Source organism: Amblyraja radiata, chromosome 5, assembly GCF_010909765.2.
Source record: "Amblyraja radiata isolate CabotCenter1 chromosome 5, sAmbRad1.1.pri, whole genome shotgun sequence".
In the NCBI taxonomy this organism is placed as follows: domain Eukaryota; kingdom Metazoa; phylum Chordata; class Chondrichthyes; order Rajiformes; family Rajidae; genus Amblyraja; species Amblyraja radiata.
The window spans coordinates 29,865,429-29,889,113 of record NC_045960.1 but is presented as its reverse complement, the minus strand read 5'-3'; the positions used below and the strand labels follow the sequence as shown (position 1 = coordinate 29,889,113).

Below are 23,685 nucleotides of genomic sequence, written 5' to 3'. Positions count from 1 at the left end.
CATTTGGTATTGAAATGACTTTTCTGTAATTATCAGTGCACACTTGAGATAAAGAGTAAAATGTAACAATCTCCAGCACCTCACCTTTCACTTTTCAAAGTGTCTCCACTTGTACATAACCCTGTGATGCCTTTTTTAAAACCTTGAATATTTTAATAAGATCAATCAAAGGCTTCGTCTTTTCCTCCTTAAGATAAAATGTAACCCTGTTCTCCATATTAATGACCCCCCTTAAAAATATTCATCTCAATTAGTCTGGTATGAGTTATCTTTTCACAATGAAATGCTTACTTTCTTTGATCAGCTGATAATTCTCCGAGTTACAGTTACCAATGAGGTGATGTCCAATTGGTAACACAACGTGCATATCCTACAATCTCTATTTGCTTTGATCCATTCTGCCTTGCTGTAATCCTCATGTTCAATTCCAGTAACTTCTGTATAATTGATGTTAAACTTAGCAGTTTTGTTACCCAGATACACCCATCCTTCCTTCCAGAGTAACATTCATAATTTTCAAACCCAAAAGCATAACTGCATATTTTACTGAATCTATGGAGCTTTATAAAATTATAGGTATTGCATTTGAAATATCTTTGCATCCCTTTTAATACTCTGGGAGAAAGTTTAAGTCTTACCCCATTATTGTCTCTTAAAACCTTAACAGATAAACGCAAATAATTTTGTCTCTTTAACAAATTCAGGTTCATTTACCATGATGGCCTTCAGCAGCTCTGTGATAACCAGTGCAAAGTACTTCTTTAAAACCATTTCCATTTCCTTATGATAGTTCTAGTTAACCTGTACCCTCCCTTAATTAACCACATTTTCCTTTGCCATTTAAGTTCTGTCATTATATTTCTGAAAGCTTTCAGTGCAAACTTTGATATCTCGACCAGGTTTGTTTCAGAATACATTTTTGCACCTACGAATATCTATCTGTTGTTTCATTTTCAACCTTCAGACTGCTGAATTTACACTTTTCCTTGCATTTGTGAAAGGCTTCTCCTTAAATTTGTTCTTACGTCATCTGTTAACCATGGTTTCTTAAGGGCCTGTCCCACTTGGCCGTCATTTACGCGACAGGCCGGTAGTGACTGACGAGCGACTGTCGCGCGCGTCTTCATGCGTCCGCACAGCCGTCTACAGTGCGTGACGTCATTTGAATACCCAGTTTATGATATTTACCCAGTTTATGACATTTATGGTGATTTTCTAAAATGTTCCAGTTTCTTGAGAGGTGCTAGTAATTGGAAAAACTGCAGATGTAATGCCCCTATTCAAAAAAAGAGGTGAATGAAAAGTAGCAAGCTGCAGACCAAATTAATCTGTAGGAAGGAACTGCAGATGCTGGTTTAAATTGAAGATAGACACAAAATGCAGGAGTAACTCAGCGGGACCGGCAGCATCTCTGGAGAGAAGGAATGGATGATGTTTCAGTCTGAAGAAGGACCTCGACCCGAAACGTCACCCTGTCCCACTTGGCCGTCATTTACGCGGGTGGTGCGCGAAGATTTAGTGCAGCACGAAATCCTAGCGCGCTGCGCGATAACGCGCACAACTCCACACTCTTCCACGCCACTCCATGCGCCCGTCCCGCGCTACCCACACGCTACCAGGTTGCGTAAGTGGCGCGCAAATGACGGCCAAGTGGTACAGGCCCTTTAATCACACAGTGGTGCTTTTGCCATCTTGGAGTTTGTATTCAGTTTGTTTGGTGCCAAATCCTTCTTTGAATACTTCCCACAGTTTGGCGTGGGTTTAACAGGTTTTACATCACAATCTCTCTCAAACTCTCATGCCACTGTTTGCCTTTGCTAAAAATAATTTATTTTAATCAAAGCATTTCAAAGATTTTAGGAGAAAAAATGTGACACAATCTGCACTCACTTTCCCACACAATGGCAACTTTTAAAACGATTTACTACATTAATGGAACAGCATGTATATAATTCACGTGTAGTTCAACATTACAGCTGTGATTTGTTTGATGGAATGTGTAGCTTGAGCCAATCAGGTATATTTGTACCTGGATATTTGCATTCAGATGGATATATAATGCCAAAAGTGTCAGGCAAGATGGAAATAGAGAATGGCAGTGTTTTATGGAGAATTTCTGACCAAATATTACATTGATCAGGATAATCTGTGTACTGAATGGTGTTCTCAGAAGCTGCAGTCCACATCCCTTAAATGACCTAATTGTGCCCCTTGAACTTTTTTTTTTAACTGCACTTTCTCTGTAACCATAATGCTATAATGTTGTGTCACTATATTCAGTTGTATTTTTCTCTTTGTACTAACTGTTGTACTCATACATTTATTGTACTCATGTTATAGTCATACATGATGAAAGCAGGCTCTTTTAGCCCAACTCGTCCCTGCTGACCAACATTCCCCATCTAATCTGGTCCCGTTTGCCCATATTTTTGCTATGTCACTTTAATATTTCCTATCCATGTACCTGTCCAAATGTATTTTAACTATTGTTATCGTACCTGGCAAGATGGATCCCTCTGCTCTACAACACTCCCCATGTCCCTACCATTCACCATGTAGGTCTTGACCTCGTTTGACAACAGAATGCAATACCTCACTTATCTGAATTAATCCCCATTAGCCATTCCATGGCCCACTTGTCCAGCTGATCAGCATTCTGCTGTATTTTGATAAGCATTTTCACTGCCTACGATACCACCCATTTTAGTGCCATTCGCAAACTTATTAATCATGCCTTGTACATTCTCATCCAAATCGTTGATATAGATGACAAACAGCAATCTGCCCAGCACCGATCCTGTGACCACCGGTCACAAGCCTCCAGTCCGAAAAACATTTTCCACCTCCACCCTCTGCTTCCTACCACAGCCAATTCAGTGTCCAGTTGGCTAGCTGACCCTGGATCCCATGACATCTAATCTTCCAGAGGAAAGTCAATGATGCTATCCTCATCAACCATCTTGGTTATTTCTTCCAAAGAAGCTCAATCAGATTCGTGTAACATAACCTCCCACGTACGATGTCCCATGCTATCTTCAATCAAACTCTGTATTCCCAAACACATGTATATCCTATGGTATGATTTGACTGTGTAGCACACATAGCAAGATTGCGTCACTGTATCTCGGTACACGCGGCAATAATAAACCGACGGCAAATAAAAAAGATCACTGGCTTCGTGCTTCAGTTTGTGGACTCACTGTTTGCAACAGGTCACGAAATGGAGCACAGGCAATCTGTTGACTGTACAGCTGGCATCATCTGACAGCTTGGATAATTATTAAACGTCAGTGCTGGCTGAAGCTCACTGCTCTCAGTTTCCTCCTGTTCCCACACCTACCTGGCTCAGCTGATTAAAAGCAAATATTAATAACAATAAAAACATAAAAATTAAAAAGAAAAACACATGCTCTTCTAACGAGAAAATAAAATGCTGCAAATGCAAATAAATATTCTTGCCTTTCTTCCTTTCAACTGTAAAATCTCTTTTGAAGTCAGCGTGATCACAGATCCTGTGCCAGTTGTAACCTGGTGCCAGATGCATGAGCTAATTCTCAGCAAGTTCATGTGCCACTAATACAATCCTCACAAAACTCAGCAGTGAGGTGGACTCTATATTTGTTCATGTAATTTATCAGCAAGTTGGGGTCTTCACATGAGCCAAAGCCCCAGTCACATTGGCATCTACAGGGACCAAATACTGGCAGCTCAGCATGAAACTTTGCCAGCAGTTTTACCCACATTGGACTTCTGGGGACCCTTATCTCCAAAGCACTCGCATTATTCCACCTCACATTATCCTCCCTGCCTGGTGTCATTAATTGGCATTTAAAGGAATCGAAATTGAACTTTTTACTTATTAGTTTTAGAGATACTGCATAGAACCAGAGGCTTAAGCCCACCGAGTCCATGCCGACCATCGATCATCCGTACCCCAGTTCTATGTTATCCCAGTTTCATATCCTGCACACTGGGGACAATATATAGATACCAATTAACCTACAAACCTGCACGTCTTTGGGATGTAGGAGGAAACCGGAGCACCCGGAGAAATGTTTTCATTTGATAGACATTTTTTTACCTGCTAAATTCAAGTTTTGGAATTTCAATTTTCAGTACATGGAGCCCTAGAAAAGGGTTTCATTCAACCTCCCCCACTCCCCCAATGTCCATCACAGCAGAAAGGGATCAGTGCAGCCTTAGCCCACCTTCCATCTTTAACTCCTAAGCCTTGTAGGTCACAGTATTACACACACACATCCAGGAACTCTTTGAATAGAGTGAGAGTTTCTGCCTCAAGCATCCTTCCATGTGGTGAGTTGTAGACCCCTGCCGCTCTCCGAGTGAAATACTTTGTCTTTAATTGTTTCACCAATTACTTTAATTCTACACCTCTGCCAAAGGAGGTGGGTGGTTCCTGTTACTTCAATGTCATATCCTCATAAATGTATACATCTCAGTCATGTCTCCCTTGTTCCAAAGAAAGCAAACCTAACTTATCCAAAGATAGACACAGAATGCTGGAATAACTCAGCAGGACAGGCAGCATCTCTGGAGAGAAGGGTGATGTTCTGGGTCGAGACACTTCTTCAGACTGAGGGAAAGAATAGGTAACGTTTTGGGTTGAGGTCCTTCTTCAGACAGAGTTAATTCCAATAGTATGCTTTCTACCCTTCTTCAGACTACCCAGGGGAAAGGGAAACGAGAGATATAAACGGTGATGTGGAGAGATATAGAACAAATGAATGAGAGATATGCAAAAAAGTAAAGATGATAAAGGAAACAGGCCATTGTTAGCTGTTTGCTAGGTGAGAACGGGAACCAGGTGCGACTTGGGTGAGGGAGGGATGGAGAAAGGGAATACAGGGATTATAAGGGGTAGCTTATCCAATCTTTCCACATGGCTGCAATTTTCCAGTCCCAGCAACATCTTTCTAAATCCTTTTGCCACCCTCCCCATGGCAATCACATCTTTCCTGTTTCTCAGGTGACCAGACGTATCCACAGCTGTCGCCTACTTGGTGTCATACAACATAGCCTCTCTTAATTCATAGTCCATGCCTTGACCTGCTTTGCTGCTTTTAAGGATCTGTTTCCATGTATTGAAGAGGTGCCCTGTTATGGAGTTATTCTATCATGCAGGACAATCAAGACAGCAGGTGTGCTGGGCAGCCAAATCCCTGGTTGTTACATCCCTGATGTATGGACACACAGTACATTAGACTGAGCTCCCATGAATTCAGAAGTTTAAAGCACGTACACACTTTTGGCCCTACGAATGGCAGAACTAGTTTCCCTTGTGCCCTGGGTGGAAGAGAATACTTGACAGAAAAGCAACTTGAGCCTCCCACACGATTGCCAGTCATCTGGTGAGCATCGTATTGGACAGCAATGTTTGTCATTCTTCACAGACCCTATTCTGTGCTGCATCATTCTTACTATATTTTTCCATTACCATGTATACCAGAAGCAAAAAGTATACATATGATACATGGATAAGACAAGTTTGGAGGGATATGGACCAAGCGCATGCAGGTGGGACTAGTGTAGCTGGGACATGTTGGCCGGTGTGGGCAAGTTGGGCCGAAGGGCCTGTTTCCACACTGTATCACTCTATGACTCTGACTCCATGATGGTGGTGCAATTAAGAAAAGGAAAACCATCACGATGGAAGTTAAAAAGGATATAATTTTTAAAAGCGGTTATGGGGAGAAGGCAGGAGAATCAGCCATGATTGAATGGCGGAGTAGACTTGATGGGCCGAATAGCCTAATTCTACTCCTATAACTTATGACCTTATGACCTAATTGAGCAATCAGAAACACCATTGAGATTGGCAAAACTTTGGATTTCAGTCGTGACATGGTAGGTACCATCATAAAGTGAAACACTGCATTCTTGAGCCCATCCAAGGATTGACCCCAATGTAAAATTGCATTGTTACAAAGCCGCAAAGTGGTTTGATAATAACTATGGAAAAACTATTGGTGATTTCACTTATCCCTCCATTCGATGCATATCCACATGCCTATCTAAAAGCCTCTTAAATGCTGCCATCATGTCTACTTTCACCACCATCCCCAGCAGCGTGTTCCAGGCACCCATCACTTTCCTTGAAACTTACCCCCTCTTACCTTAAGGCCCTGCCGTCTAGTCTTTGACATTTCCACCCTGGGTAACAGGTTCTGACTGTGTACGTTATCCATGCCTTGCATAATTTTACATTTGTAAACTATGTATGTCATAGTCATAGAGTGACACAATGTGGAAACAGGTCCTTCAGCCCAACTTGCGCACACCGGCCAACATGTCCCAGCCACACTAGTCCCACCTGCCTGCGCTTGATCCATATGCCTCTAAACCTGTCCTATCCATGTACATGTCTAACTGTTTCTTAAATGATGGGATAGTCCCTGGCTCAACTACCTCCTCTGGCAGCTTTTCCATACACCCACCACCCACATTTGTGACAAAAATGACCCTTCAGATTCCTATTAAATCTTTCGTCCGATGTCGCTCTCCATGTCTGGCCCTCGTCAGTCGTTATTCTCCCGTGATATCAGTTGTGATATTATGGCACCCCATTGCTGAAGTTGTTGCCCTGGCAGAACAATCAGAGTGGGTCATGATGTTTGAGGAAGGAGGCGAAGAAGGGACACCAGTCAGAAAGTCTTGATAGATCCCACAACCTGCCAGATCTCTCTGATGAACCATTTATTTTACAGCCTCGTTTAACAAGGCTGACATGTGACATTCTGAAGGAAGACCTCTGGCCCACTGTTGAGCCTGGCCAACTTTCTCCATGAAAGTCAAAGTCACATTGACTCAATTTTCTACGTGGTCAAATAAGGTTTTTTGCTACATATCCTAATTAGCTTCTCACCTGTCCAACAGACGGGTCACATTGGTCCTTAGTTCAAGAATAAATTATTTAATCGGTTTGATATCGATGAGAAACTGGCAACCATTGGCTGCACTGAAATGTTCATAAGGCTATTTTTTAATAACCAACCTTTCTGTGAACTGAAAGGTTTCCACACTTTTAAAAAACTTTTAGAGATACAGTGCATAAACAGGCCCTTCATCCCACCGAGTCCCTGCCGACCAGCGATCCCCATACAATAACATTATCCTACACACGAAAGACAATTTACAATTTTGCCCAAGCCAATTAGCCTGCAAACCTGTACATCTGTGGAGTGTGGGAGGAAATTGGAGCACCTGGCAAAAACCCACGCGGTCATGGGGAGAACGTACAAACTTTGTACGGTCAGCATCCGTAGTCAGGATCGAACCCCGGTCTCTAGCACTCCAAGGCAGCAACTCTACCACTGCACCCTCGGTGGGCAGGTGCCACCCTCGGTGGGCAGGTTGGTGTGGTACATGAGAAGAGGTCCTCCTGTTGAATGCCACATTTCTGGAAGACACACATTGTCCCTTCAACCTCAGTGAGATCACACAGCCAGCACTGCCTGCCGGGATGAATCGCAGTGAACAAGGGCTACCCTCTGTTTCCCCGACAGTTCGCACTAGTGCACTTTCCAGCCACAGCTACTGAACATAGTTACAACAAGAGCCACAAAGGTACTAGAAATACAGCAGAAATCCCTATTGTCATTGTGAAGTTGAGGCTTTGTTATATCTCATAAAAGCTGCTATCCACAGGACCCTGGGGCAAGCTCCAAGCAACCGTTGAGATATCACTTTTCTGGTGCATGCAGTACAGCAATGCCAAGAGTAGACAATAGCTGACACTGGAGGAACAAGCTGAAGGCTGGAGGTCAGGAGACTGGGGGAGCAGGAGGCTTCCCCTGCTCTGCACCCACAGATGCATCTCAAAACTGAGTGCAGGAGGCAGGTAATGGCCACGAGGAATGTGAAGAATTCTCTTTTCATAAAGAGACCGCAGAATAAAGTTCCCCAGTGCAAACGAAGGGGCCCTGTCCACACTCCAAATATTAACCCCAAAACTGCATAGGAATAATCAGTTGTGGCAGCCCAGCTGACACATGAAATCCCCTCACATCCTGCTGTGCTGGCCCCTGCTCCAGTTACTTTGACGGTTCGCTACAACATCTGCGGTGCCTCACTTAAAGAATACAGACGTGGCATAAAATACATTTCCTGTGAGGATCTCCACCCTGCCAGTGTAAGGGGTGGTGTACAGACTGATGTTGTGAAGTTGAGGCTTTGTTATGTACACCTCTATCCACCTCACCCCTGCAGGCTTCTTCTGGTGGACCTGGCAGGTCCCACAGCCCCTTCTCCCCACCTGCCAGCTCCTTCCCCATCCACACTCCTCGTCCACAGGACTACTACCTTGCAAGCTGATGGATGCTCCTTAGTGTGACCTCAGGAACTCTCTTCCCATCTTCTGCAGAATCTTTCTACATCATGGCTGCCCCAGTGTGTGGTTGTCAATGAGATTGTGGCCTTATGGGCTGACACCTGTCTCTGGTTGCTGCATAGCAAAGTGTAGGGAGCTGCGCAAAATTTGAATGACGTTTTGTCTGGAATTGTATAAATTGCATTTGAGCCTTAGTTTTCGGGTGCAAACCTAAAACCTGGCTTTGGTTTTTAGGCAAATCCTTTTCACAGCCTTGGTGAAATTACCTTTGTACTGCAAGAAGAGCTGCAATTGGAAGTCCGATGTTTAAAGAAAGAAGGTCTCTTTTTCTCAGTTTCTAAATATGTTGGACAGGGTTTCAATGTGCCAAGCACGCTCGGGATATGGAGATCATGACAAGAGCACGATTCATCATTTATTGCTCATCCCTAGTTGATCAAGAAGGCAGTTAGATGGTGTGCACAAGCTCTTAAAAGGCAAGTTGAAAACCAACCACATTGGTGTGGGACTGGAGACACATTTTGACCATCTCTTATATGTCAATGCTAGCTGAAATATTTAGAACAATGCAGCCATTAAGAACGAGTTATTTGTTATACTCGTTCACGTTTTCAAGCTGATATGGTGTCATTCATACTCTCGATTATCTTTCATGGCCACTGAGATACAAGGCAAATTAAAAAAACATCTTATCATATTCCCTTATACCACACAACATATGGATTTATACACAGTACACTGTTGAACACAATGCTTGCAAGATTACTCTATCAAGGAACCCTACACCTATCCTATGCAGATTTGTCTCAGGTGATGGAGTGATGCAGAAAGCGCTTCGAGGAACGTTGAAATATATTAAAAAATATGTCCAAACAATTTAGTTTAAGATGCTTACGACCTGAAATGTTTAACGTAGCAACTTTTGTAGTTCCAGGCACAAGGCATGAAGCATTCTTCTTGAAGGATTGATGAACTATTATTTTTTTTTACTTCTAATGGGCAGAAATATAACATGTAAGGGGAAACATATATATCTAAAGATTTTTTGAGTCTGGAAGTGTATCTCATGCTAGAAAAATCTATTTTGGCAAGCAGTGTCACTCTTAAGGAAAAGCAGTCTTTTAGAACTGTGCAAAGGGATGCAATTTTTTTTTAAACAAGCCTGGCTGATGATGTGTACTTCATGCTTACCTTTTTATCTTGTTATGATGTATTTCGCAGTTGTATGATTCAAAAATGCTTGTTTTCTGAATCTAGAGTTCTATAGGGACAATTCTTATGCTTTTAGCTGCTTGGTGCTGGGGACCCACAGCTGTACAGAAGATTTAAGTAATTTAGTATTCTAGTGTTTACGAGAATGGAAACGTTCCAGCTTTCCTTTGCCAGACATTTATATAGGTCACATGCTCCCTTTTGTCACAAGGTCACATTATTACAGTATTGTATTGTTGCTGATCGCTTTCAAAATGAAAACCATCAGCAGCTGTTTTGATTTAAGAAATTGTCTGAAGTAGTGTTAAACTTTTACAGTGTTTCAGGTCAATTTTATAGTTGGTTGTAGAGACTAATGCATGTCATGTGGCAGTTAACATTGGAAGGTGACCTAATGCTCTGGCAGGGCACCTTTTCCAAAAAAAAAATAATTAAATTAACCTGAAGCATGGGTCCACCATTCTCACTCAAATGCCAGAGGAAAACGTTTGTGTTTCAAAAGTTAGGTTTTTTGAGATTGATGAGCAAACTCTAAAATTTCTGTTAAAAGTTCCATGTCACAGATTCGAAAGATACTGAAAAGATTTACTTGTGTTTCTTTTTTTAAAAAACGATAAAATTGTGAGAACAGCTAATAATGTTGGAAGCTTGCGATAGCAGGAAAACTTTCCTACATATTATATGTAAATTCAGTGGGAATCAAAGCACGTAAACCTCAAAATATTCTTGCCGTGCAAAACTTGCAAATTCTGAGAACGAGCCTGTTAGATTATTGTTCAAAACATCGAAAAATTATCTGTTTAATGACTCATATCTGTAAATGTACTCCTAAAACTGTAAGGTTGCAATAAAAATCCATCATGTCTATTAATGTAATCAGAGAAGTTCTTACCTGTTTGGCTGCTATCTGACACTGAAGAGAGGCGCTCCACTATTAAAGCATGAAAAATAAATGTTACGGAAATAAATGGCTTTTCAAGAAAAGGCTTAATTTTAGGTTATACATTTATTGACCATTAATACCAACTAGATGAGCATAATTCTGGAGCCGTTATAGTCCTAGTCATGAGTAAAGCTGGTAGTGTGACCATGCTGAGAAATAAATAAAGACCAAGAAATGTGTTTTGACCTGTCTCTGTGCAAAGCTAAACAAAATCATGGATGAAAGGGAAGTGCCTGAAAATCCTAGCGTTGGTTTAGTGCAGAGAAGTACCAGATGATCTCAGCAGCAAGTTAATGAAGGGCCTGATTTATGACAATAGACATTCAGCTTTTCCCAGAAGCAACTCAAGCCAACTTTACCACATTAGATTGATTCCAATTAGCTAAAGTGCATTTTTTTTACATTTGTAAACGTACTCAATTTCTTTTTACATTTTTCTCCTTTTGATCCAAAGTAATTTGTACCCAGATCAACAATGTACAGCTCAGTAACTGTGGGAGTGTAACAGGTGCTGGAGCATCCACAAAGTCTTTCCGTCACTAGGAGCAGTGCAACCAATCTGCTGAGTGGCTCTCCAGGTGCTTCTGGCTGAAACTGAGAACTCTCGGTGTGAGGAATCTCAGCCCTACGTTTCCAATGGGTGTTAATACTTTGCCAGTGTTAGCTGCCATTTTGCTTCCTGAACACAATCACAAGAATCACACACCAGTGGGTGCTGGAATGTGATACATGCCCAGAAAAACTTTACTTGTCTGTGTAAATGGCTCAAGACTTCACCCACTTAAATCTATTCATGGTGTCAATATGTTTTTCAGTAGACAATTTTACAATATAGAACAGTACAGTACAGGAACGGCTGCTTCAGCCCTCAAAGTTTGTGCCGAAACATGATGCCTAGTTGAACTGATCTCATCTGCCAGTACATGACCCATATCTCTCTATTCCCGGCATTTCCATGTAGGCTGTGGGCCGAGCATCGAAAATGTGTCTAGAATTTAACTTTCGTGACCCATGTCTGGGAACTGCTTGAAATTTTGCACAGATTTAGATAAAATATAATTGAGAAGGAAGTCATAAATAGTCAGTGCCAAAAGTTGCACATTAATTAATTATGCTAATTAGAAAATGAGATCGAAAAAGTTAGCGCCATCTAGTGTTCAATGCTTATATTACTCCATGGGGAGCCTAATTCCATGCTGCTGTCTATTTAAATCATATATTATTGTACCATATATATGACATGAATATGACTAATTATATATAATTATATTGTATGAATATAATATAATGTGTATTTTGAATGAGACTGCCGCAGAGGCCTGGCTCCTGAACCCGCCTAATTAATGGGTGATGGCAGTTCCTGTGGGTTCCCCCATTTACTGAACCACATGACTGCCAGTGTGCAGAGTAGGGGTTATGGCCATAGTGGGACTGGGGCAGTGCCGGGCTGGGGGAAGGCTAAGGCATCTTCCACTGAGAGGAAAATTCCTAACCCTAACCTTAACTCACCCCCCTTCCAGAGCTGCCCACGGCTGGAGCTGGAGCCGCTTTGGGACCGGCTGCAGGCTCCGTACGTGTGGCTGCTCAGCGCGTCCACCTCGCCCAGCATGCCCTTCTGGATCATCATGGTGATGATGGTGAGGATCAGCACTGCCCTGCACGCCGTCCGGGCCGCCTTCGGCACCCCCATAGCGCCGGCTCCGTCAGTCCGCCCACTCGCTCGCTGCAACACTGGCCGTCCGACAGCCCGACCGACCCCTCGCAGCACCCACCGGCCTACAGACAGCCCGACCGACCTCTCGCAGCACCCACCGGCCTACAGACAGCCTGACCGACCTCTCGCAGCACCCACCGGCCTACAGACAGCCCGACCGACACTCGCAGCACCCACCGGCCTACAGACAGCCCGACCGACACTCGAGGCACCCACCGGCTGCCCGACATCCTGACCGACCTCTCGCAGCACCCACCGGCCGACCGACAGCCTGACCGACAGACTGATCGACTGACTGACTGACAGACGGAAAGACCGACCGACTGACTGACCGACCGACCGGCCGACCAACTTCTGACTGACTCACTTCTGACTGACCAACTGACTGACCCTAATCTTAATCCTAGCTCTACATTTGTCATTTATATTTAACAGTTCACATCATAACTTTACAAAGATAAATCAATTGTAAAACAAAATTATCTGCAAGGATAGCATTACCTTTATTCCTTCAAAACCTTGTTATTGTTTTGATGTAATTAGGAGGCAGCCATGATCCCAGCGTGCTCGCTGCCTAGCTACCATGAAACAAAGCTCGTGATTGGTTAATTGGTGTCCGACGCAATGTCAAACGTGCATTGATTGGACAATTACACTCGGAAATTTGGAGGTTTTTCCTCATATTTTAAAAATATGTGCAGGTTTTATTCTTGCCAAGTTTCAGGTATGGTTTCTATAATATTTTGACACAATATGTTCAAAATTCAGGTAGTTACGTGATTTGGGTCACAAACTTCAACGAAAAAGCACCTCGGCGCACAGCCTAATGTGTCTATCTAAAAGCCTCTAAAATGCCACTAACATATCTGCCTTCACCACCACCACTGGCAATGCATTCCAGACACCCACCATCCGTTGTGTAATAAAAATTGCCCCGCACTTTTCCATTAATCATTTCACCTCTCACCTTATAGCAGGGTTTCCCAAAGTGGGGTACGCTTACTCCCAGGGGTATGCAAAAGGTCTTCAGTGGGTACACGTCAGATTTTAATCCGGTAAACAATCTAACGCCAAAAAGCTGCTAGATTTTTTTTTATTTTTTTTTTTTATTAGAAGTACGGTAAGTTACAATAATACACAACACATATGTCTTAATACATGTTTTTTTTGTACCGCTTCATTTTTTAAGCTTTAAGAAAAAGATAGAAGTAAAGAAAGTAAGGAAAGTGGGCAAGAGTCGTGAAGGTGCAAGAGAGTGTTGAGGGAAAAAAAGCCCCTTAGAAAAGAAGTTAGAGAAGGAAGTAAAGAAAGAAAGAAAGTAGACCCTAGAAAAGAAGGAAAAAGAAAGGAGAGACAATCGCTCTATTATAACATTAAACTCCACAGAAAGGGAACTACCAACCAAGTCTGTTTTTGTTGTTGTTTTTGTTGCCAGATCCTGGTACCATTTATTTATTTATTTATTTATTTTTAAAATTACTATTGCACCTCATGCTTGTAATAGTTCCAAAAACGTACACCACGTCTTTTGGAATTGGTCTGCTTTGCCTGCTAAGAGGAATCTCATCTCTTCCAGATGTAGTGTTTCAAACATATCTGATATCCACATTTTTATTGTTGGTGTGGGCGCATTTTTCCAAAATTTAAGTATAAGCTTTTTCCCCATTATTAGCCCATAATTGAGTAAATTCTTCTGAAACACGTTTAGTTCAGGGTTACCTTCCGATATTCCAAAAATAATCCATTCTGGTTTTGGTACCAGTTTTATTTTAATTAATTTTGTAAAGATGTCAAATATTTCATTCCAGAATTTTTGTATTTTTGTCCAAAAACGAAAGAATGCGCTATGGTTGCTTCTTGACACAGACATTTATCACAGATGGGTGAGACATTAGGGAAGAATTTATTTATTTTAGTTTTTGAATAATATAGTCTATGTAATGTTTTGAATTGGATGAGAGTACGTCGTACATTGATCGAACATTTATGTACCTGTAGTAAATGATTATCCCAGCTCTCTTTTGAAACTTTTATAGCTAATTCTTGTTCCCAGTCTCTTCTAATTCCATCAGTTGTGGGTATTTCTATGTTTAAGATGATGTTATATAGGTACGATATTAGATTAGCTGATTCCGCCTTTGTCTTCATTGCTTCATCCAGTAAGTCTGTAGGCATATTATGATAGTCTTTTGTGCATTTTTTCAGATAATCACGAATTTGAAGATATTTAAAATATTGATTATTTTTCAAATTATATTTCAGTTGTAGTTGTTGAAATGATAGTAATTTTCCCAATTCATACAGATCTCCGAGCATTTTGATTCCCATTCTTTCCCATTGTATGAATGATTTGTCTATAATTGATGGTTTAAACGATGGATTATTAACTATTGGTATTAAAAGAGATAGGTTTCTTAATTTTAGGTTCTGTTTTATTTGTTTAGATAGATTTTTTAAGTGTTTCATACCTATTTATCATTTCGACTTCATGTACGTTCGGCGTTGGATTGTTTTTCGGCTTAAAATCTGACGGGGAATGAACATGACGTCGGAAAGCCTTTGTGGCAATCGCAGCAGCTTGGAGTCACTGCCACCATTTTACAAATGCAAGCTCAAGCTCCCCCCCCACCCTCCCGTCTCCCCCCGACCCTCCCGTCTCCCCCCAGCCAGTGGTGTGATGGATGCGGGGATCTGGACCTATCGCTGACTTTTGTCGATGACTCACAAGGTGTGTCGGATCAATTCTGTCCCCGGAGACGTCATGTCCATTCGGCGGGTTTTCGACGTCATGTCCGTTCTGCATCTTTTCCGTTCGGCTTCGTATACTTTTGCCGTTCGTATCCTTTCGACGCCCATTCAGTATATTGGCTTTTCGGCGTGATGTACGTTCGGTATCTTGGCTTCCACTTCTTGGCTTCGGCTTCTTCACCTTCGGTGTCCCGTCCTGGTACCGAGTGGGTGAGTGAGTGGGTGTGTGAGTGTGAGTAGGTGTGTGAGTGTGAGTGTGAGTGTGTGTGTGAGTGTGTGTGTGAAGGCCCAGAGCTGCGGGAGAGTCAGGGCAAGTTGGTGCCGGGCCGGCACCTCTGTAAAAATACATGATTACGATGAAATACGACTGTTTTTAATGAGGGATACAAGATGCATACGAAAATTTACGAAGGGGTACATGGGTATCAAAACTTTAGGAATCACTGCCTTATAGCTGTGCACTCTAGTGTTGGACATTTCCACTCTGGGGAAAAAGGTTCTGACTGTTTACCCTATCTATACCTCTCATTATTTCATATGCTTCTATCAAGTCTCACCTCAACCTCAGACGTTCCAGAGAAAACAATCAAAGTCTATCCAACCTCTCCTTGCAGCTGAAACCATCTAATTCAGGCAGCATTCTTGTAAACATCCTCTGCACCCTCTCCAAATACTCCACTTCTTTCCGGTAATGTGGTGACCAGAATTGCATTGGTCACAATTCTCCAAATACAGCCAAACCCAAGTCCAATAGAGCTGCATTATCTGTTGAACCTAAACTATGTTATGTAATTGGTTATGGAGTGGTGAATCTCTGGAATTCTCTGCCACAGAAGACCGTAAGGTCTGAATGACAATAAAGGAAATTCTAATTCTAATTCTAGTTGAGGCCAATTCATTGGCTATATTTAAGAGGGAGTTAGATGTGGCCCTTGTGGCTAAAGGGATCAGGGGGTATGGAGAGAAGGCAGGTACAGGATACTGAGTTGGATGATCAGCCATGATCATATTGAATGGCGGTGCAGGCTCGAAGGGCCGAATGGCCTACTCCTGCACCTAATTTCTATGTTTCTATGTACTTTATGGTGCCATACACTCACAAGGAGATCAAGGTGATATCAATATTCATCTAATGATTGTCCTCCCAAAGCAGGCTCCACGCATCCTTCTCAACAATTACCTGCTCAGCGTAAGAAAGCTACTCCACCTCCCGACATGACAAAACATTATTGCTTCTACATACCATTGTCAAGATGTCATGCAATTTTGGTCCCATTTCATGATGTAGATCAACACTGGACGAGGTTTGTTGGGCTATCCTGGTGAATCAATCATTCATGGTTACAATCAAACAAATGCAGAATATATCGACAGAAAAAGTGCAGGAAGCAAGAGCCCCACCACGTTAGATTGGAAGATCGGGAATATATCCTTAACTTATGAGAGTCGGTTCAATAGTCTGATAACATAGAAAAGAAGCTGCCCTTGAATTTGGTGACAGACACAAAAAGCTGGAGTAAATCAGCGGGACAGGCAGCATCTCTGAAGTTAAGGAATGGGTGACGTTTCAGGTTGAGACCCTTCTTCAGTAATCTGGTGGTATGTCTTTGGCATCTTATTTGTAACCAGCACTATCCAAAGAGGGGACTAATTCAACTTGTTGGAAGCTGTTCACAGGCAGATGCCTTTACGTGCGGTAAGGGAGTTGGAGACTGACAGAATATAAGTGACCCATGATCCTGTGTCATAAAACTGATCAGCTAGGATATACTACAAGACTATTTTTATTTGTGTGCTGGTTTCATTCAGTTAGCAGAAGAGAATGGAAGAGAAGCACAACACTAATAAATAAATCAACTCCAAAAGTTCTTTTGTGAGGAAGAATGAAGGTAAAATACTGTGGATACTGGAAATATGAATTTAAAATCTAAAACGTTTAGATGCCTTCAAAGTTCAGTTTGCATCTGGGCAGAGAAAAATAGTTAATCAGATGGAGATATGCTCTCAGTCACACATACTTGATGTGAAACATAATAGTGTATACACATTGAATTATGTTCCAAAATTCAGCTCTGTTGCTACATTGGAACTGAAATTTAGAAGTACAATGCACAGATGTCCTCTGCTGGACATGGGTATTTAGTTTATATAAATGAGAATTAATTTCTACCTCAATATTTTATATTTATTATTGATATATAAGATAATTTTTTTAGGATCAAGAAGATGGGGGCAGAGAAAGAAAGAAAGAAGGAAAGGGAATACCACAAGGACACAAAGTGCTGGAGTAACTCAGTGGGTCAGGCAGCATCTTTGGAGAACACAGATAGGTGACGTTTCGGGTCTGGACCCTAATCGTCACTTGTCCATGTTCTGCAGAGATACTGCCTGACCTGCTGAGTTACTCCGGCACCTGATGTCCTTTAGCGTATTAACCAGCACCTGCAGTTCTTGGATTCTACAATGGAATACAATTTTTAGGTAGGAGTGCATGAGGTTAAGTCATGAAGGAATTATGGAGCAAGCAGAAGGGGATGATGTGGGACAAGCAACAAAAGATGAGTCCAGTGGAGATGTAAAAGAACTATCAGCATCTACTTGTAAAGTTGTCGAACTCAATGTTGACTCTGGAAGGCTGTAATGAGTCCAGTCGGAGAAATGCTGCTCAAATATGACTTTTGTATATACATTTGTATATCTATTCAAAATGACACTAGGTTTAGATATATCTTTGTCATTTTGCAAATACTGTATATGGAAACTTTTAGATTAGATATATATTTTTATGTGTTTAACTGCAAGGTTACCACATCTATTAAAAATGGCACAGTAAACGGCAAACATCTTTAATTGCCTGAAGATCGTCATTATAAGTATAGACCCACAAAAATAATATATGCGTTGCCCATCGTCTAACTGTGCATTTAACTGAATGCTTTATATATCACACCATAACTTATTAGAAGACAACGTCCCTGAGATATACCATCAACTCTAAATCATCTCTGGTCATTGAAAATGCAATTCAGATTTTCATGTGCCTAATTACCATACCATGACTTCTGAAAGCAGTTGTTAAGAGCATTGTCTTAAATGGTTGGGATGATTGAGTATATGTAAAAACATTGAGATGAATGGTCAATTTTACTTCGGAGTCACGTGAGTGACTACGTGAAGAAGCCCGCCAGGATGCATGCGTGTCATATCGCTTTCACGCTTGCGAAACGACAGGCGGGGTGGAACGTTCCTCCGCAGCGGTAAGTTTGAAACCGCGACCTGCAGGTAAGTGATTTACTCTGCGGTAGTTTTTGTCCCCGCGCTGTTTTAACACAGGGGGGAAGCTGGACAAAATAGTGTCCACAAGTGCTGCGAGTGAAGCTGGCTGGGGAGGACCGCGAAGTTGCGGGAGCCAGCAGCAGCTGAAGGCACAAGCCCCGTAAGGGATCCGCTGTGCCGACATTTGGTCCCGCGCCGGCCAGAACACCACGGCCGGGCGGGAGACTATTCAGAATGGGGCCGTCGACTTTTGACAAGTCGAAAACGGCAGGAGGCGGGGTGGAACGACGTTCCCCCATAGCGACAATTTAAACCCAGGACCTGCAGGTAAGAGCTGCGGTCTTTTTGTGTTTTCCCATGCTGATTACAGGTGGAGAAACCAACGGGCTGCGACAAAGCTGGTGGGCTAGCAGCAGCCAGCGGCACTTGAATCACCTATAATGGGATCAGCTGTGCCCGATGTCGCCTCCGCACCGGAGGGCTGCGACAAAGCTGGTGAGGGAGGACCGCGGAGCAGCGGGCAGCCAGCAGCAGCCAGCGGCATTCGGATCACCGATAGTGGGATCAGCTGTGCCCGATGTCGCCTCCGCACCGGCCAGATCCATGCGGCCGGGCGGTAAGGCTAGACATAAAACAAACAAGGTCGTGGACTCAGAGGAGTCCGACTTTGAACAACCGCGGGCGGCCAGCGACCGAGAGCGCTGGAGCCGGATGGAGCGGTGTGTGGAGCATTTGTTCCAATGTGACAGACTCCGGGAGATGGAGTCGGGTCACTGTGGGCCCTATGATAAACCCACAGCAGTACCTCTTGAAGGGCTGCACAGTGCTTCTACATCATCAGAGGGAAGCACTGCGGGTCAGTTCTGGGCTGACCTGGAAGAGGGGTCCGCAGAAGGAAAGACAAGTGTGCAAGGGGTGCAGGGACTGTGCAAACCTGGGACCACAAAACCACCAATACTATTGTTTGGAGGCAACCTATCGAAGCAAGTCAAGGAGCTCGTTGAGGAAGCAAAAACCCTGGGACTAATAAAAGGGACTCCAACAAAAACCCACTACAGCCAAAGACAGCACCCCACGCACCCACCAGCAGAACTGGTGAAAGCTCGAAGGCCCGGTACTCAAAACATGAGTCTTTTTAGGCCATGGCCCAGGCCGGCCTTCTTGGAAGATGCGGGGACCTCCAACGCCAACCAAACCGAAAATCCAGACACCAGCGCAACAACAGCAGCGAAGAACCTACAAAAAAGAAGTAAACCTGCCACTGGTAACTATGGAGGTAGGTGGGTCTGGTTCCCTACAAAATACAGGGAGCATGGAGGTTGGGGGGAGATTACACTCTTTTCTGAATGCATGGAGCATGTTAACAACCGATACTTACATCTTAAGCAGTATCCAGGGATATACAATAGAGTTTATACGCAAGTACAGCCCTCCAGTTCAACATATACCGAACCGAATGTTCGTGCTTTCTGATAAAGAAAAATCAAAAGCGCAAGCTGAACTGGAGCGGCTTTACGTAAAAGGTGTAATTGAGAAAACTCAACACGAACCATTAGAATTCGTGTCCAATATATTTACCAAAAACAAAAAAGATGGTGGTTGTCGCATCATCATAGATCTGACAAAATTGAATACATTTGTACAATATATTCACTTCAAAATGGAAACCTTTGTTACTGCTAAACAATTAATTTCCAAAGGTTTCTTCATGGCCAGCATCGATTTAAAAGATGCTTACTATTCAGTGCCTATACGAGGTGACCACAGATGTTACTTAAAATTCAACTGGATGGGACAACACTGGCAGTATAAAGCACTGCCAAATGGTTTATCATCAGCCTCCAGGCTGTTCACAAAAATTTTGAAACCAGCCCTAGCGTTTCTACGGAAACGTAAACACATGGTCATGGCATATTTAGATGACATACTCATTGTGGGCAAAACTTTGGTATTGGCCAAACAAACTGTAACAGCCACAAAACAGTTATTTGAAAAACTGGGATTTATTATCCATCCAGTTAAATCTAAACTAACGCCTTCCACTACTATGGACTACAGGTGCACAACCTTTTATCCGAAGATCCAAATAACGAAAACCTCCGAATAGCGGACATTTTTTCGGTCCTTGAAGAAAGGTCCTTGAAAACGTTCACCGAGGGCGGCCCGCAGAGGTGACAGCGAAACCTCCGGTCGGTCCTCGAAGAAAGGGGAACTAAATCCCCATTCATAAAAGAGAAGGTGAGGGTATATTGCGCGGGAGGGTTAATAATTGACAATATGCTGCTGCCTGCCCGCTGAGTTAAAAAGTTCCCACGGTAGCACGATACACAGTGTATCGTGAGTCTTGCGTGGGAACTTTTTAACTCAGCGGGCAGGCAGCAGCAGCAGATTGTCGCTGCCTTCAGTTTCAACCCACCTACACCCCTCTGCTTCCCGGCCATGTGTGTGACCCCTTCCCTCCCCTCTCCAGCTCCCCGCCCATTGCACCGGCGCGGGGGCTTTGCACTGTCTTCATGTCGGCGATGCTAGCAGGACAGTGCCAGTCACCGGAGACGTCAGGACCAACGGGACACCGACCCCCAGGCCCACTGCAAGCACGGAGATCCCAGAGACCCACAGCCAGCAGCAGCCCAGCCCCGTTCCAACTCCAGAGGAAAACTGCAAACTGGCCGGAGACATCAGGACCACCAGAAGCCGCTCCCCGATGGGCCGCTACGGCGACAAGCGCCCACAGCCCCCTCATCGGGACACCGACCCCCAGGCCCACTGCAAGCACGGAGATCCCAGATCAGCAACTCCAGCCCAGCCCCGCTCCAACTCCAGAGGAACACGCTCCCCGTATGGGCAGAAGCTGATGGTGTGCAAGGTACGTCTTGTTCTTGGGGTCGCGCAGCTCGGGCTGTGGGCGAACAGCCACTTGTCGCCGTAGCGGCCCATCGGGGAGCGGATTCCTCTGGAGTTGGAGAGGGAGGGGGGTATTGTGCTGTTTGATCGCTGCCTGCTATCCCAGGGACAGGGAGACAGGATGTTCACCGATGGCGGCCCGCAGAGGTGACAGCGGAACCTCCGGTCGGTCCTCGAAGAAAGGGGAACTAAATCCCCATTCATAAAAGAGAAGGTGAGGATACATTGCGCGGGAGAGTAGGAATCACAAGACAAAGTTGAGTGAGCGTTCACCGAGGGTGGCCCGCAGAGGTGACAGCGGAACCTCCGGTCGGTCCTGGAAGAAAGGGGAACTAAATCCCCTTCATAAAAGAGAAGTGGAGGGTATATTGCCCGGGAGGGTATATCGCCTACCTGGAAGAAACCGGACATTTTCCCCAGGATGTCGTCTGCACACCAAAGCTCACCAAAGCTCACGTTTGGCGCCAAACGCACGTCGCCTCTGCTGCACACGGATATAAGAGTGTGAAAATGTCCCCTAAGGGCATGTAGCCCCGCTAGGGTGACATGAGTGCGAGAGGTGATTCAATGCTGCTGGCACATTTATAAATTCAGGAATTCATTCAACACACTGCATTTCATACAGACATTTATTCTGCAAGAAAAAACTACATTGAAGTCTCAAACTCGCGACCGAGGAACTGCCGGGATCAAGGCGCAAACTCGCGACCTTGCGGATATGAGCCGAGCACTCTACCACTGAGCCAGCCATTAAAATCTACGCTAAACAATTTCCATTCCGAAGACCGACAAATTCCGAATTACGAAAAGTGTCTGGTCCCAAGGCTTTCGGATAAAAGGTTGTGCACCTGTATTTGGGGTTCACAATTGACTCACTTCACATGTCGGTGACTCTGCCTAAGGGAAAGGCTAGAGATTTAATAGAGGCTTGCAATAACCTCATTGACATCAGCAAACCATCCATCAGATTGGTAGCAAAAGTAATTGGCAAAATGGTGGCTGCCTTTCCAGCCACACAATTTGGACCTCTACATTACCAAAACTTACAGAGAGCAAAAATACAAGCACTCAAAATTAATGCAGGTCACTTTGACAGACCTATGAAACTACCAATCAAAGCTAAAATGGAACTAAAATGGTGGATAGATCTGGCTTTGTTCCAATCCAATCATTGTCAGTAACCCTTCCATGGTACTACAAACTGATGCCAGTGCACTTGGGTGGGGAGCCACCAATACCATCACCAGCTGTGGAGGTAGATGGACTGCTCAGGAGGCATCATTATTACTCACACTGGGCATAAACTACCTGGAAATGTTGGGTGCATTCCATGGCCTAAAGTCATATTGTACTGGGTCATATCACCAGCATGTTAGACTACAGATAGACAATACCACCGTGGTAGCATACATTAACCACATGGGTGGAAACAAATCGACATCATGTGACAATCTGGCTAATACAATTTGGCAATGGTGTATCCAGAGAGATATTTGGATATCAGCCACTTACCTACCAGGAAGGCTAAATTTAGTGGCAGACACCAGGTCACGCAAATTTAATGAAAATACCGAATGGATGTTGAATAAAAAAGTATTTGCTGATATTACAGCAAAATATGGAACACCAGATATCGATCTATTCGCATCCAGACTTAACCACCAGTTATCAAATTATGTTTCATGGGAACCAGACCCTGGGGCAGCGGCGACAGATGCATTTTCACTGCATTGGGGGGGGAAATTGTTTATTTACGCATTCCCTCCTTTCTGTCTCATCAGTCGGGTATTAAGGAAAATACAACAAGACTCTGCGTCTGGTATTTTGCTAGTACCCGATTGGCCTACTCAACCATGGTTCCCAGTGGTATTAAACATGGTATTAGAACCATGTATCACCATCCCACATAGACCAGATTTATTGCTACATCCCGTAACAAGGGATAGCCACCCATGCCATAAACATTTGAACTTATTAATTTGTAGAGTTTAAAAACACGTCTACTACAACTGGGACTGACGGACCGAACAGTGAACATGATCTCGGCGGCCCAAAGACAGTCAACCAAAAAACAGTATCTGGTCTATATCAGGAAGTGGGAGATGTACTGCCATAAAATCAACATCACCTACAGAGACATGAACATCCCGTCTGTTCTGGAATATCTGGCAGGCCTCCACTATGATGAGGGGCTCAGTTACAGTGCCATCAACTGCGCCAGAAGTGCCCTATCGACTTACCTATGGCAGGGGACAGAGCGTTACTCTGTTGGGACTCACCCACTGGTAACAAATCTTATGAGGGGAATTTTTAATACTAATCCCCCAAGAACCAGGTACTCCCAAATATGGGATGTAAGTATTGTCCTGAAGATGCTCATGAATTGGTCTCCAGCAACAGCTCTGTCCCTACACAGACTGACATTAAAAACAGTCATGCTAATGGCATTGGTCACGGCACAGAGGGTACAGTCACTGCATCAACTAAGACTGGACAACATGACTTCCTCAACAGAAAATATTACGTTTCATATCTATGAGT

General features: G+C 43.6%; 1 protein-coding gene and 1 long non-coding RNA gene across 35 annotated transcripts in view; both read left to right on the top strand.

Annotated features, from left to right (window-relative positions):
- The window catches only part of eya4 (EYA transcriptional coactivator and phosphatase 4), a 428,629-nt gene that overhangs the window by 156,291 nt on the left and 248,653 nt on the right, over nucleotides 1–23,685 (top strand). The gene's annotated exons all lie outside the window — the stretch shown is intronic.
- Nucleotides 11,559–15,239, top strand: LOC116973147. Its single transcript, XR_004412004.1, has 3 exons — nucleotides 11,559–11,726; nucleotides 13,793–13,794; nucleotides 15,226–15,239. It is a non-coding gene; the product is annotated as an uncharacterized LOC116973147 (long non-coding RNA).